The 14653-nt window shown below is 38.0% G+C and overlaps 1 long non-coding RNA gene across 2 annotated transcripts; it reads right to left on the bottom strand.

The window, feature by feature from the left end:
* Window positions 1–8466: 8466 nt before the first annotated feature.
* LOC129350466 (uncharacterized) lies at window positions 8467–13890 on the bottom strand. Of its 2 annotated transcripts, XR_008603878.1 has the most exons (4): window positions 13830–13890; window positions 13198–13298; window positions 12322–12463; window positions 8467–10524 (listed from the first exon to the last, which is right to left on the bottom strand). It is a non-coding gene; the product is annotated as an uncharacterized LOC129350466 (long non-coding RNA). The 2 variants fall into 2 exon arrangements; XR_008603877.1 differs by lacking the exon at window positions 12322–12463.
* Between the last annotated feature and the right edge of the window lie 763 nt (window positions 13891–14653).

Here is a 14653-nt window from a genome sequence, read left to right as displayed (position 1 = left end):
GGAGTTAATGACAGAGCAGCACATCCAGACTCAGTCTCATTTATGTAGAGATTAAACTTCAGTGTCATTCATTGATGTTAAAGTGCAGTTTTTCAAATGTTTGTTGCACATGCTCCCGACCAAACCAGTCCAGATTGAAGACGATGTGAAAAGAAAGCTCCAGAGGATGAATATCACACATTTACATTGGAAATAAATGTCCTTTCATTAGATATTGTCATGCAAAAGTTGGATTTCCCTTTAATGATGTTTAAGTCTTTGTTGAGTGTTTTGTTGATGTTGGTTTCTAAGTGTTTTTTGACACTCGGCCCCAAAGATTAAAACCTTTTATGGCTCACAAGCTGCAATAATTCACACATTATCAACTGTCTTTCTGACTAAACTAAGATAAAAAGTGAAAAACTGCCTGATTCCTGCATCATGAATGTAAATCTTTTTGTTTTTTATGACAGTAAACTGAATATATTTGGGTTTGACATTTTATAAACCAGAACAAGAAATGAATTACTGGAGAAAATAATCAACAGATTAATGGTCAAAGAAAATGTGTTTTCCAACATATATGGCTGAATTACTCCAACATTACAAGATACATACAATTTTAATTCAATGTTATTTATATAACGCCAATTACAGGTCAAATTGTCTCAAGATGCTTTATTTTTATATATTTTTTGTCATATTTAAAATATGACAAAGTAAGAAATTTAAACCTCTTGACTAATCCAATTTATTACTTGGTTTTTAAGAGACTAATCGACAACTAAAATAACTTTCTCCATTAAAACTAATTAACATGAGGTCAAATAGAAGGAACAGTTTTAAATACTGCAGTCCCACGACGACAAGAATAAAGTTTGTCAACAAAAACTAAATCTGCTGGTGGATTCCATTAAAGTCCTAATAAATGATAATAAAGTGTGATACTAAAGGTTTGTGGTACTAAAAATGTCCAAGTAAAGCTATCGAGTTGAACATCTAGATGGAGGTTGATAAAAGTTGACCTCCCTTCATTTCTCTGGAGCGACTCCATGGATTTTATGGATGGTGGTTAAAGACCTGCTCTTCTAGTCGTCTTCCTTCTAGTTGCTGTAAAAAGTCAGTCCATCCTGGCCGACTTCAGCACCTCTTCATGACAACTTGTTCTGCCTCCGACCTGGTGGAAACTCCAGAAACTTGGGAAAACCTGTCGAGACTCAGATTTTCGAAAAACTCGTCGGGCGGGGGAAGGTGTGGTGGGTGGTGGAGGGAGGTGGGGGAGTAGAGGGGGGAGGCCGCCACCCACCTCCCCGCCTACTCTCCGCCTTGGCTCCACCCATGTGGTCACTTCATGAACTACGATGTCAAAGGGACGACGAATTTATTTCTTTTTATCTGATCTATAGCTCAGTAAGTTAAGGATTTGCCTATGGAGCTGCAGGTCGCTGGTTCAAGACCAGACACTTCTTAAATTTTCTCAATATCCTGACAAAGACAAAGAAAGAAAACTGCCACTGGTGGGTCTTGAACCTGCGACCCTCCGCTCTGTAGTCTCTCCTCTTATCCCCCTGAGCTATCCGCTCAGATACTAATTCTTCTTTTTTTTGCGCATTTATCATCTATTTTTTGCCATTTTCAAGTTTTTTTTTTCGACTCGACCGTTTTTCTCAGGAGGTTGGACTTCAGCCTTTGTGCTGGAGGGTGGAACCCTCAGTTCCAAGACTTTCCAAAGCCTCCACACCTCCCGAGTCCTCAGGACCTGAGCTTTCACACAGTCTGAGGGCTGAAATTTTCGAAGTCCCACAGTAGATCTCTGTTAGTTTGAACCTTCAGACAGTCTGAGGACTGGAATCTTCTAAGTTCCTGAGTAGTTCTCTGTTAGTTTGAACCTTCAGACAGTCTGAGGGCTGAAATTTTCTAAGTCCCACAGTAGTTCTCTGTTAGTTTGAACCTTCAGACAGTCTGAGGGCTGAAATTTTCTAAGTCCCACAGTAGTTCTCTGTTAGATTTAACTTTCAGACAGTCCAAGGACTGATATCTTCTAAGTTCCTGAGTAGTTCTCTGTTAGTTTGAACCTTTAGACAGTCTGAGGACTGAAATCTTAAAAGTTTCTCACTACTTCTCTGTTAGTTTGAACCTTTCGACAGTCTGAGGGCTGAAATCCTAAAAGTTCTTGAGCAGTACTCTGTTAGTTTGAACCTTTAGACAGTCTGAGGACTGAAGTTTTAAAAGTTTCTCAGTACTTCTCTGTCAGTTTGAACTTTCTAGTTAACAGAAGCCTGAAAACTTGTGACCATGAGTCTTGATTTCACATTTAGACCATCCATCTGAGTTCTTCTCAGACCTTCACCTGTGGGTTTTTTAGAAATCCTCAACAAACTTTGATTCTCTTCACTGAACAGTAAATTTTGTGGAGATCAGAAGGTAACATTAGTTTGATCGATGCCTTCAACTACTAGTAGACTTTATCTGGAAAGCAGTTTTCTGAAATGAGTTGTTAGTAAATCTGTCCACAATCAAACCAAGAACATAGAAAGAGGAAATGTTTGAAGAAACAACTTGATGTTTTCATTTCAGACTAGAAAACACTTTAATACCTTTATCTGTTTTTGCTCTTTTTGATCGTTTTATTGTCTCTTCTGTTTAATTTGATCTTTTAAAGTTTAACTGGTGTCTTTTCAAATGTTTCATCTTTAGTTTGATTCTTCTTAAATGTTTAGTTTTACTCTTTGCTCACCTTTTATTTTTTTCTAATGTCTGATTTGATTTCGAAATGTTTTGTCTTTTTAATGTTTAATTGTTGTTTTTTCAAATATTTTATCGGCTTGTTTGAAAAATGTCCTTTTCCTTCCCAATGTTTAATTTTTCGAAATAAATCTTTAAGTTTTACCACATTTTAATGTTTAATTTTCTTTTTAAATGCTTCATTGTATTTTCTGTTTAATTCCTATTTAAAGTTTTATTGTCTTTAAAATTTAATTTTCTAATTAAACATTTAATTTAAAATTAAATTTTTGTCTTTTTAAAGGTTTAATAATTGAATTAAATGTTTAGTATTTTTTTAAATGTTTAATGATCTAAAATATTTCATCTTTAATGTTTAATATTTTTTAAAAATTGTTTTTAATTTCATAATTGCATGTTTTGCATCTTCGGTTTCATTATCTAATTAAATATTTTGTCTGTTTAATATAATTTAATTGCATTTAATGTTTAATTTTCTTTTTAAAAGTTTTATTGTATTAAATGCTTTTTCCTTTAATTGGTATTTTTGAATGTAGTTTATTTCTTTAATCTTTTTTTCTGTCAAGATTTTAACCCCAACCTTAAAAATAAAACAAATCCTTAAATCACAATGAAAATACTTCTGTTGTCACAATCATGAGTTAGTCAATTATTCAGTTTATCAATTCAACTTTATTTGTTTAGCACCTTTCACACAGATGACAAAACTAAACAAGCAAAGAGGAAAAAACTATGCTAAAACTATGATTAAAACTCAAAAACAAAACAAAAAAAAGATTTAACATGGTAATAAAATATGTTGTGTTCAGGGGATGGAGGGAGTTTATTGAAGTCTTCTTGGGCTCACATGGGAAATCATTTAAAATATAAACTTGATATTCAGTCTAAGGAAACTGCAGAGCGACAGAAGAACCAACAATATCTCCTGTTTTCTCCTTTAATGAGTCGACTCTTCTTGTGCTTTCAGACCAAAGAACTACAGACTCTTCACAACCTGCTCAAACTCTTGGTACAGGACCTCACCACACGGGTCAAGAAGGTTTCTGTCTCATTTCTACTCTGAAGCTCACCTTCTCCTGCTCAAACTGCTGACAAATGTTTCTGCTGCTCTAAAGTCTGATCTCCAGAACTTCCTAAAAACTCTCAAAGTCTCTTCTGCTGCAGGTTGCTTTGTAGAACTGTTGCAGAAAACCTCACTAAACCACATGGAGGGGCCTCAAGATAGTCGTCCAAATGAAACCGTACAAAAACCAAACTAGCACAACCCAAACGCTAAAGTCTCCTGCAGCCTACCAGAGAACCTCTGAGAACAGAGAATCAGGACAGGAACTCTTACCTTCTGGACAACCAACGTTGCTTCACAAACAAGAATACAGAATGTGTCTGACCAAAAACCTCTAAAGACTCACTACAGCCAAGATAAAGACACAGCTCAGCTGCACCAAATCCACTAATTACTGCACACATTAGCACCATGTGCTAACTGTGGCTAAAGAACCACATTTACCAAGACAACTATCCAGTACAAAGCCCTAAAACACACCAAGAAACACATTAAAGACAATTTTACTGCTGGAAGCTGCAAGCCAACGCCTTAAATAATTTATTTAATTCAATTAATTTAATTTAATTAAATAATTAATTATTTAATTAAATTAAATAATTTTTATTTAATTTAAAAATTAAATAATTATCCTTTTAACATACGCTTTCAACGGATTAAATGCACGAACCAAAAGGAAATACAAGGAAAGCAACGGAGCCAAACCCGCTTCAGTGGTGAAGAGAAACAGAGGAAATGTTTGCAGCCACATAAAGCAGGAAGACACTGAGCTGCTCAGGTGTTCCTGATAACACCAAGCTGCTCAGGTGTTCCTGATAACACCAAGCAGCCACCTGGACAGCCAATAGGAACACAGCTTCCTGGAAGTCCAGAGGGCTGGCTTAGTGAAGGAAATTTAATTTAAAGTTGAAGAAGAAAGTTAACAAAGAAAGATGAAAACCACCTTCTGATAACTGAAATCTCTGAGTTTTCACATAAAGAACACCTGAACATGTCAAACTGGTTCCATAGTAGAACCATCATTGTAAAAACGTCATATTATGGTGTGTTGCTCAAAAAACATTAGGACCCGGCTGTCTAGGGTCGCCGAGGAGCAACACAAAAACAGGACAAACGCTGGTTTCCAGGGGGTTAGGAGGCTATTTATTTGAAAGAGGAAGTTTACAACACAACATGTGAGCAGAAAAATCACAAAGTCTGTCTTTAGTTCAGCTGAAAATATTAGTTTTTGTCTTTTTTATTGACTAAACTTTTCAGGAAGTAGATGAAGAATAATTAAAGCTCTCATGTAGAAGTCCAACTTATTCTGCATCCTTGTGGAGAGTTTAATCTTAGAGTTTGTAAAGCTGTTGAGTTTTTAGAGTCACATGGATTGTTTTGATATTTAATAACCGAGTCCTGAAATAAAATTACAGTTGTGGATTTCTGTTATTTAGTCTGGACTAAACAAGTAACAGCAGCATAAATCTCAAACGTCATTATGAGGAGTCTGGATTGAGGTTTCTCACTTGATAATGATCACAACATGAAATTTAGGTTGGTTTAAAGGAATATTCCACCTTAAATCTTTGAATGTTGACCTAAAAGGTTGGTTTCAGGAAGTATTCCACCTACAAGGTCCTCACACATCCACCTTAAAGGAACATTCCACCAAAAATCCTTGGACATGCACCTAAAATGTTGCTTTAAGCGAGTATTCCATCCAAAATCCTCAAAGAGACCCGAGGGGCTGGTTAAAAGGAATATTCCACCTAAAACCTCAAATATAGACCCGAAAGGGTGGTTTAGAAAAAATCCTTCAATGTCGACCAAAAAAGTTAGTATGGAGGAATATTCCACCTGAAATGTATACCTGAGAAGTTGGTTTGGAAGAATATACCATCCTAAACATCCTTAAATGTAGACTAAAAGACAGTTTGGAAGAAAATTCCACCTAAAATCCTCCAATGTAGACCTAAAAGGTGAGTTTAATGGTATATTCCACCTAAAATTCACTACTGTAGACCTTGGAGGTTGGTCTGATAGTATATTCCACCCAATATCCTTGAACATAAACTTAAAAAGTTCATTCAAAGGAATATTCCACCTAAAATCTTTCAATGTAGACCAAAAATTCTTGGTGTAAAGGAGTATTCCACCTTAAATGTAGACCTAAAGGATGGTTTGGAGTAATATTCTACTCTAAAATCTTCCAATGTAGACCTTAAAGGTTTATCTGATGGTACAGACCTGATCAAAATCTTAAGACCGTTGAAAAATAGCTAGAATTTACCTTTTGCACATTTGGATCTTAATGAGGTTTTAAGTAGAGCTACAATATGCAAAAGCAAGAAGGGGGAGTGAGACAAAAAGCACTTTGAAAAAGTAATTTATTGAAAACAAGAAGTAAACTGAAATAGGCTGTTTATCAGCTGATCAAAAGTTTAAGACCACAGGCTATAAAAGCCCAAATCTGCTCAAAATTCTCATCTTCTGTCAGGCATTCACACGGTCATGCCCTCCTGATGGCTAAAGCTAAGAAGCTTTCTCTTCTTGAACGTGGTCGGATCGTAGAGCTGCATAAGCAAGGCCTCTCGCAGCGTGTCGTTGCTGCTGAGGTTGGATGTAGTAAGACAGTCATTCTAAATTTTTTTGAAAGATCCTGAGCATTATGGAACAAAAAAGTCAAGTGGTAGACCCAAAAAAATTACACCTGCGCTGAGCCGGAGGATCCGATTGGCTGTCCGTCAAGACACAGGGCGGTTCTCGACCCAAATTAAGGCCCTTACTGGTGCCGACTGCAGCGCAATAACCATCAGACGGCATCTGCAGGAAAAGGGTTTCAAAAACAAAAAACGAATTCAAAGACCTCGTCTCCTACAACGCCACAAAACTGCCCGTTTAGACTTTGCCAGGGAGCATCAAACATGTGACAGTGAAAGGTGGAAAAAAGTTTTATTCTCTGATGAGAAAAAATTTAACCTTGACGGTCCAGATGGCTTCCAACGTTACTGGCATGACAAGGAGATCCCACCTGAGATGTTTTCTACCCGGCACAGTGGAGGGGGGTCCATCATGATCTGGGTGCTTTTTCATTCAGTGGAACACTGGAGCTTCAGGTGGTGCAGGTCGTCAAACGGCGGCTGGTTACGTGCAGATGTTGCAGCGGGCATCCCTCATGACTGAGGGCCCTCGTCTGTGTGGTAACAGCTGGGTTTTTTAACAGGACAATGCTGCAGTTCACAATGCTCGCTTGACCAAGGACTTCTTCAGGGAGAATAACATCACTCTTTTGGACCATCCCACATGTTCCCCTGATTTAAATCCCATAGAGAACATTTGGGGATGGATGGCAAGGGAAGTTTATAAAAATGGCCATCAGTTCCAGACAGTTGATGCCCTTCGTGAAGCCATCTTCACCACTTGGAGCAATGTTCCCACCAGCCTCCTGGAAACACTCGCATCAAGCATGCCCAAACGAATTTTTGAAGTGATTAACAAGAACGGTGGAGCTACTCATTACTGAGTCCTACTGAGAACATTTTTTGGTCTGGTTTGGAGAGTTTTTTGTAATTTTTGGAGCGATGGTCTTAAACTTTTTATCAGCTGATAAACAGCCTATTTCAGTTTACTTGTTGTTTTCAATAAATTACTTTTTCAAAGTGCTTTTTGTCTCACTCTCCCTTCTTGCTTTTGCATATTGTAGCTCTACTTAAAATCTCATTAAGATCCAAATGTGCAAAAGGTAAATTCTAGCTATTTTTCAACTGGTCTTAAGATTTTGATCAGGTCTGTATATTCTACCCAATATCCTGGAACATTTACCTAAAAGGTTGGTTAAATGGTATATTCCCAGAAGAACCCTTGAACATTGGGCTTAATGGTATATTCCACCCAAAATACTTGTACATATACCACGAAATCAGTGTAAAGGAAGTGTAGACCTAAAAGGATTGTTTAAAGGAATATTTAAATGATTATTTTCATTATTTAATAATCTGTTATCAGTCAGAACCCTGGCAAACTTATTTTCATCAGTTTTTTTAGTGGAAGTCACAAATAAAGGAGCTCTTGGTTTTTCCCGGCATTAGTGAGTCAAAAGCTGCTGTTTTAATACAGACACGTTCACATGGATCCACAAACCTCTCAGCATTCAAACACCCACAGACAGGCGGCCGGCTGGACCGAGGCTCGGCGGCGTCCTCAGACCCACGAGTCGGAGAGTCGCTGAACTTGTTGGTCCGGTTTGAAGGCCTCCGTGTGGTCCAGTAGAAGTCCACGTAGTCGGTGTTGGCTTTGAACCGCAGCGACTGGCCGCCATCAGGTGGACCGGTTCGTCCTCGTAGGGCTCCTCCTGTAGCCTTGAGGGAACCACAGGAACATTCAGTCGCTGTTGGAGTTCTTCCTGTCAGGCTCGTGGTAGAACGGCTCTGAAGAATCTTGTACTTGCCTTATCTGGAACAATCTAACAGCCTAAACTGTTAACAGCAGTGTAAAGAAGCAAACACACAGGCATAGATTAGGACTCAAACTAGATTTATTTTAGAAAACAAATCAACTTAGAGGCATTTGTTCACACGTGGCTGAATAGGAGGCCGTCCAATCAGATTGGAGGTCTTCACTCTGTAGGTTGTTTGTTGGGTGAGACTCTTGGACCTCCATCAGCTGACATGGATGTTGGATGGTCTTCCTCTCTAGTACCAGATGATTCATCCATGAATTCAGCAGCTACAGACTGAAATGAAGCTCATGCTGCCGTTATTGAATTCCTGTTCCAGATCAAATGTTCAGAGCTCACCTTGAATGCAGCCGTCTGCTGTCTGATAGTTTTTCTCATTGTAGTCTTCAATAAAGTCTTTTTCCTCATGTCAGGATGTGGTGAGACTCTTTCTCAGTCGCTGCAGACGTCCCTCATTGTGCATCTCCAGAGAAGAAACAGAAAAACTGGTCACTGCTTCAGCATCACAAACGCTCTCCAGCATTGAGAGTGTTTAAGGAATTCATTCATTGTGTTGTGAGCTTTGAAGGAGCAGAAACTTTACAGCTGCCAAAGATATGAGCTCCAATTCTGGATGTTTTAGGAAATGAAGTTCATCAAATGAACACTTGATTTTTGCTGAAAACTCTCATTAAATTACTGAAGAAATCTAACATAAAAACCTGTAAACTTTCAGGCAGCTTTTGTTCAAGTTTGTCTATAATTCTATCATCATGTTCTGGAACCAGGACTCTGCAGAAGTTCCTTCAATCAGATACTTGTGTGTTTCTATTTAAGGCCTCAGGTTTGAACAGACAGCAGAGGATTAGAAAGGAGTGATTTTAATATTTAAATCAGTCCAGTAAATGTTTGGAGTAAAAATGATTACAATTTTGATTTAGATAGATTTGTGTCAAATAATATTGTAGAGTCTCACTAAAATATATCCAAATGAGTTCAGTGTATTTACATTTTACAGAATATTTGATTTCTTAATCTCAATACTGTAGGGTCTGACCCTAAATATTATAATAATGATGTAAATTTAAATAATAATATTGTAGTGCAGACTCATAAACTTTAATCAGCTGAACTTCCATAATAAATATCACTGTACAATCTTAACCTGAACATTCATATTATTGAGGTAAATTTACATAAATCATGATATTCTAGAGTCTTAACTGGAATATTTCTAACATGAATCTTTCTGTATTGTGCTGATAAACAACAATAACTTGATTTTCAGATAATATATATTGTCTGTGATTGTGAGACTAAATTCCTCCACATTTTGGAACTTTACATGCAGCAGCTGTAGGAAAAAATAAAAATAAAATCTGTTCATTTCCACATTATGCACATTTATTTACTCTTAATATCTCAGACTGAATGGTAGCCGGCACTAAAAACAAACTCATCTGCTGGACTGAATTTCCCAAAATGGAAACATGGACAGAATTTAACACTCATGTATCCATGGCAACGCTAACGTTTCTGCTTCTTACCAAAGTTCACAACACAAGTAAAGATTTTAATGTAAAACTTCAGGGATGACTGCTGACCATAAGTATTCTGATCAATACTTCATGATCAATATCAGGACAGATGTTACAACTCCAGCTGTTGCATTAGACTGCAGTTATTCACAGAGAAATTAAAACATCACATTCCTCATAAAAACTAGATGGGACTTTTATTAAATAAAGTGTTGGTGAATAAACAGTGTAAAAAGTGCAAAGCAGCTCCATTAAATCAGGAGATGTGAGACTTCCACAGCATGGATCACCATCTGCTGTGTTGATTCATAGCTGAATGTCAGAATGAACTGCGATAGAAAAGCTGCTTTGAGCTGCAACATTACGGTCTGACAATCCAACACCATCACAGTTTTCATCTGGTTGTTTTGCTCCAACATGCTGTGAAGTTCAGTTTTTACCTGAATCAATACAGAGATTCTATTTCCAACCAAGACTGGAATAAAAATTAGAATGTTATGAGGTTATTAATGCAACTAAATCCTTTCAGATGGAAGGATTTACTTCTAAGTTCTAATTCAACTTTCAGTTGGAGCTCATTGCATTCACAAAGAAAAACAGCGAAACCTTCATAGCAACATTTAATAAACCTAAAGCTTCCCTGTTGGCTCATTGGTGGAGTTTGTTACTGAGCATCTGAACCTTAAATCCAGTGAGACGACCATCTTCAGTCCAGGCCAGTCAGAGAACTTCAAGACCTTCCATCAGCTGGACCAGATGTGGCATCATCTCCCTCTGAACATCTGGATGACAGGAGAAAAGACAGAAATCAAACACAGATCACAGAAACACAATTTATTCACTTTCATCATTTTATAAAAGTAGGATGAACTTTATTAAAACTTGACATCAGTAATGAAAGTAATTGTTTTTATCTCATGTTGAAGCTAAATTTAAAGTCAATTTTAATGACGGTTTATCCTGAGAGGAGTGAGAATGGAGCTTTTCTTTCCTTTTTAGAATATTCCCTCAAAATATTCTGTTTATTATTGGCTTTAGAAGCATTTTTCTTTACTTATTTTTAGATACCTCAGACTGATGCACTTTGCTGGTTTGCAGATAATTTCATGTACAATGACAATAAACGCACTTTATAGGAAAGGTCAGAGCAGACTCCACCTGCTCAGAAAACTGAGGTCCTTCAGGGTGCAGGCAGCCCTTCTGAGGACCTTCTATGATTCTGTGGTGGTATCAGCCATCATGTATGGAGTGGTCTGCTGGAGCAGCAGCATCACGGCTGCAGACAGGAAGAGACTAAACAAACTGGTAAAAAAAAAATAAAATAAAATAAAAAGGTCTGTCCTGGGCTGTCCCCTGGATCCTGTGGAGGTGGTGGCAGACAGGAGGATGATGACAAAGTTGTTGTCTATCATGGAGGACACGTCCCACCCCCTGCAGGAAACAGTATCATCACTGGGCAGCTCCTTCAGTGATAGACTGCTTCACCCGCGGTGTCTAAAGGAGAGATATTGCAGGTCCTTCCTTCATGCTGCAGTCAGACTTTGCAATCAAGCTCCCAGTAGCTCAGTTCACCCACCTACAAACTGTGCAAAAATGCAAATAATGATGCTGTGCAATTTCATAAGAATTTTACTGTAAATGTTGTATTTTTTCTTCTAGAAGAAGAAAATATTTATATCTATGCACTGTGTGCATTCTGTGCTGCTCTCCTTTTAATTCTAACTGTTCTATTTGCTGCTGTTACACTGTAAATTTCCCCGTTGTGTAGTGCTGGGCAATATGGAAAAAAAAAATCATATATCACGATATGTATTATTTTATATCACAATAACGATATATATCACGATATACCACAATAAAGTATGTTTTCAGTTATTCTCTGAAAAGTTTGACAAAAATTTCATTGCTTACTTTTCTCCATGAAACTTCAACCTGTTGCTAGGGCTGGACCCGAATATCCGAATATTCGGTCCGATGGTGGTATGCGGATATTAATTTTGAGATGCGAAGGGTTAACTCTGGATGTCAGAGTAAAGGCAGACAGATCCACTGATCAGCCACAACATTCTGACCACTGACAGCTGAAGAGAACAGCATCCGTCATCTTGTTCTAATGCAATGTTCTAAAGATAAGATAAAGATAAAGTTCTTTATTTCTCCCCACGCCAGGGGAAATTTACATTGCTACAGCAGCTTATGTAACCGTAGACATAGTGATAAGAATAAAATAATAATAGAACAATAGTAATAATATTTACAATATATGCAAGGGTGAGAGATGAGGATAAAGTGGCTTAACAGAAAAAATAAAAATAAAGTTTAAAAGTGCAAAGATGTGTAGTGCAAGAATGTCTGTGCAAATTTTATGGTTTGGGGTGGTAATGATATAGTCCAGTTTATGGGAAACCTTGACGTTCATGTGGATGTTTGACATGTACCACCACCTAAACACTGCAGGACAAACAACCCCCTAGTCTCCATGGCAACAGCAGTCCTTGATGCCAGCTGCCACCCTCAGCAGGACAAATTAAAACTGCTCAGGAGTGGTCCGAGGAACACGACAGAGCTAAGCTGTTCACCTGGGTTCCACACTCCCCACATCCACATCTGATGGAGCATCTGTGGGATGGTCCAGGATCAGCCTGGTCTAGGTAGGACCCACCCTGCAACCCACAGGATCCACAGAATCCACAGGACATCCCCAGAGGTTCTGATGAACCACTGGGTCAGAGGAGTTTTAGCAGCATAAAGGGACCAACACAGTATTAGTCAGGTGGTCAGAATGTTAGACTGTTATATTGTCATGCTGATTATATGATCAGTAAATGTTACCATCAATTATAACTTCCACATTGATCAGGAAAAAAAAAAAACAACTATCAGTTCATTCAGAAACTGTGGGGTTAAACCTAACCACAGACCTCAACAGCAGTTTGTTTCAAAGCAGAACACCAGCCAGTTTTCACTAAAGAAGCTTTCAGAGCAACAATTAAATGACAGTTTTGTTCTCATTAAGTTCACAGAGTCAGTCAGCCAAAATAATGTACACACACATCAGGAAAAGAAAAACTTTTATAAATATTTCATTTGTATAAGTACTTCTATACATAGATTCCTCTTTCTAAGTTTGATCAAATCACGATAACTCTGTGTCCTGTTGTACAATGTTTTCCCAACAGATGGCGCTACCCTCATGAATGGAGCATCAACAAGTGATGTCTACAACACAACAGAAATGTCTGGAAGCCAGTGGCACCACTTTGAGCACCTCTTGCAATTGTAGAGGCCAAATATAACTTTTATTAATCTCCTGATGTCTGAATAAATTTGGTACTGAAATATTTATGCAATTTTTCCTTTTCCTGATGTGTGTAAACATTATTTTGGCTGACTCTGTATGATGGGTTTCTGACAGGTCACCAGGCAACATCTTTTTATAATAATGACAAACATACCTGCATTCTACAGGAGTGATTTTCCTCATGTGCAGGTAAAGATGTGTGAGGAGCTTAGAGATGACAGGAGCAGGAGTCATCCTCACTAATTCAGCTTCCACCTAGAAACAGAAAGACCACAAACAAACACACTGATATACTCTCAAACGTTCAACCTCACAGCCTCAAAATATCTGTTTAGGAAGTGTTGTGTTTCTAAGTTCTGCTGAAAGCATTGACATTCTCTTACAAGGTTGTGTAAAAAGCAGCCTGTCCTCTGAGCTACTGAGAAATCTTCCTGAACAAAGTTTCTACGTGTAAATCGGCTCGGAATGGTAAACTTCAGTGCAGCTGAACGGGTTTCAGTTAACCTTAAAGTAAAATAACTTTTTTAAAAGCTAAAATGCACAGCAGAGAAATACAGATTGAGAAGTTCATTCTAATAATGACGTACAGCTGCTGCAGCAACTAACACAGGTGTTCAGCGGTAAGTTAGCCACCTGCGTTAATTAGCCCGCTAGCTAACTTAGCCGCTTAGCTAGCTAACGTGTCCGGACCAACTGCTCAAACACGGCAAAACACAACTCTTCACAAGTCGCTGACTTAACGTACAACAAAACAACGCTACTGATTAGAAGTATTTATCTTCTTACCGTGTTTTACTCCAAAAACAAGGTCAACAGCAGCCAGAAATGCTACCAGACATGCTGACTATAAATACAGCTAGAAGACGAGATCCGCTATGGTCTGACCAATCACTGCTCTCTGGCGCGCAGTCAGTCTGACCAATCACCGCTCTCTGACTCTCAGTCTGACCAATCACTGCTCTCTGGCTCCGCCCTCTGAGAATCTTATTGTCGTTTGGCTCTACACTTGCTGATGACTATTTCCGGTCTCAGGAAATGAAAAAACTGACCTTTTTTCGTTTCTGTCTCTTACTGATTTTATTTTTTGCTATTCTAAATATAAAATGAAAATAAAAGCATTATTAAAATTTCGTGTATCGATTTTTGATCATGAAAAGGAAAAACGCCTTAATCCGTGTATGGTTCGCTCATTCGTTTTTCCGTTTCAAAATAAAATCTAACAACCAATAAACCACGATGTTTTTTGTTTTTCCGTTTTCAAAACCTAAATGTAGAAATGTATTATTTAACTAATGGAAAATCCACAGTTTTGGATTTTTGCTCTAGCTTTTTAAACCCGAAATACAAAATACGGCTGTTTTATTTTGTAGCAACACCGGAAGTCACCGAGAAAGAACAGTTTAGAGTTGGTCTGGACCGTGAACACATCTGGAATGGCTGTCCTCGAGCCCTTTTCCAATTTCATTATCTTTAAGAGTGGAAACCCCATGCAGAAATCATGGAGCTCCACGTTGTTCTATAATGAGAGTCAGGACGTTCTGCTGGAGAACAGTTTAAGAAGATCAATCATGAGTCCGATTCTGATTTGGAGAGAGCTGGAATTTGTTCTG

The sequence above is a fragment of the Amphiprion ocellaris genome, chromosome 14 (genome assembly GCF_022539595.1).
Source record: "Amphiprion ocellaris isolate individual 3 ecotype Okinawa chromosome 14, ASM2253959v1, whole genome shotgun sequence".
NCBI classification, from domain to species: domain Eukaryota; kingdom Metazoa; phylum Chordata; class Actinopteri; family Pomacentridae; genus Amphiprion; species Amphiprion ocellaris.
Note: the sequence above shows the minus strand (reverse complement) of the source record. Positions and strands in the feature narration are given on the sequence as shown.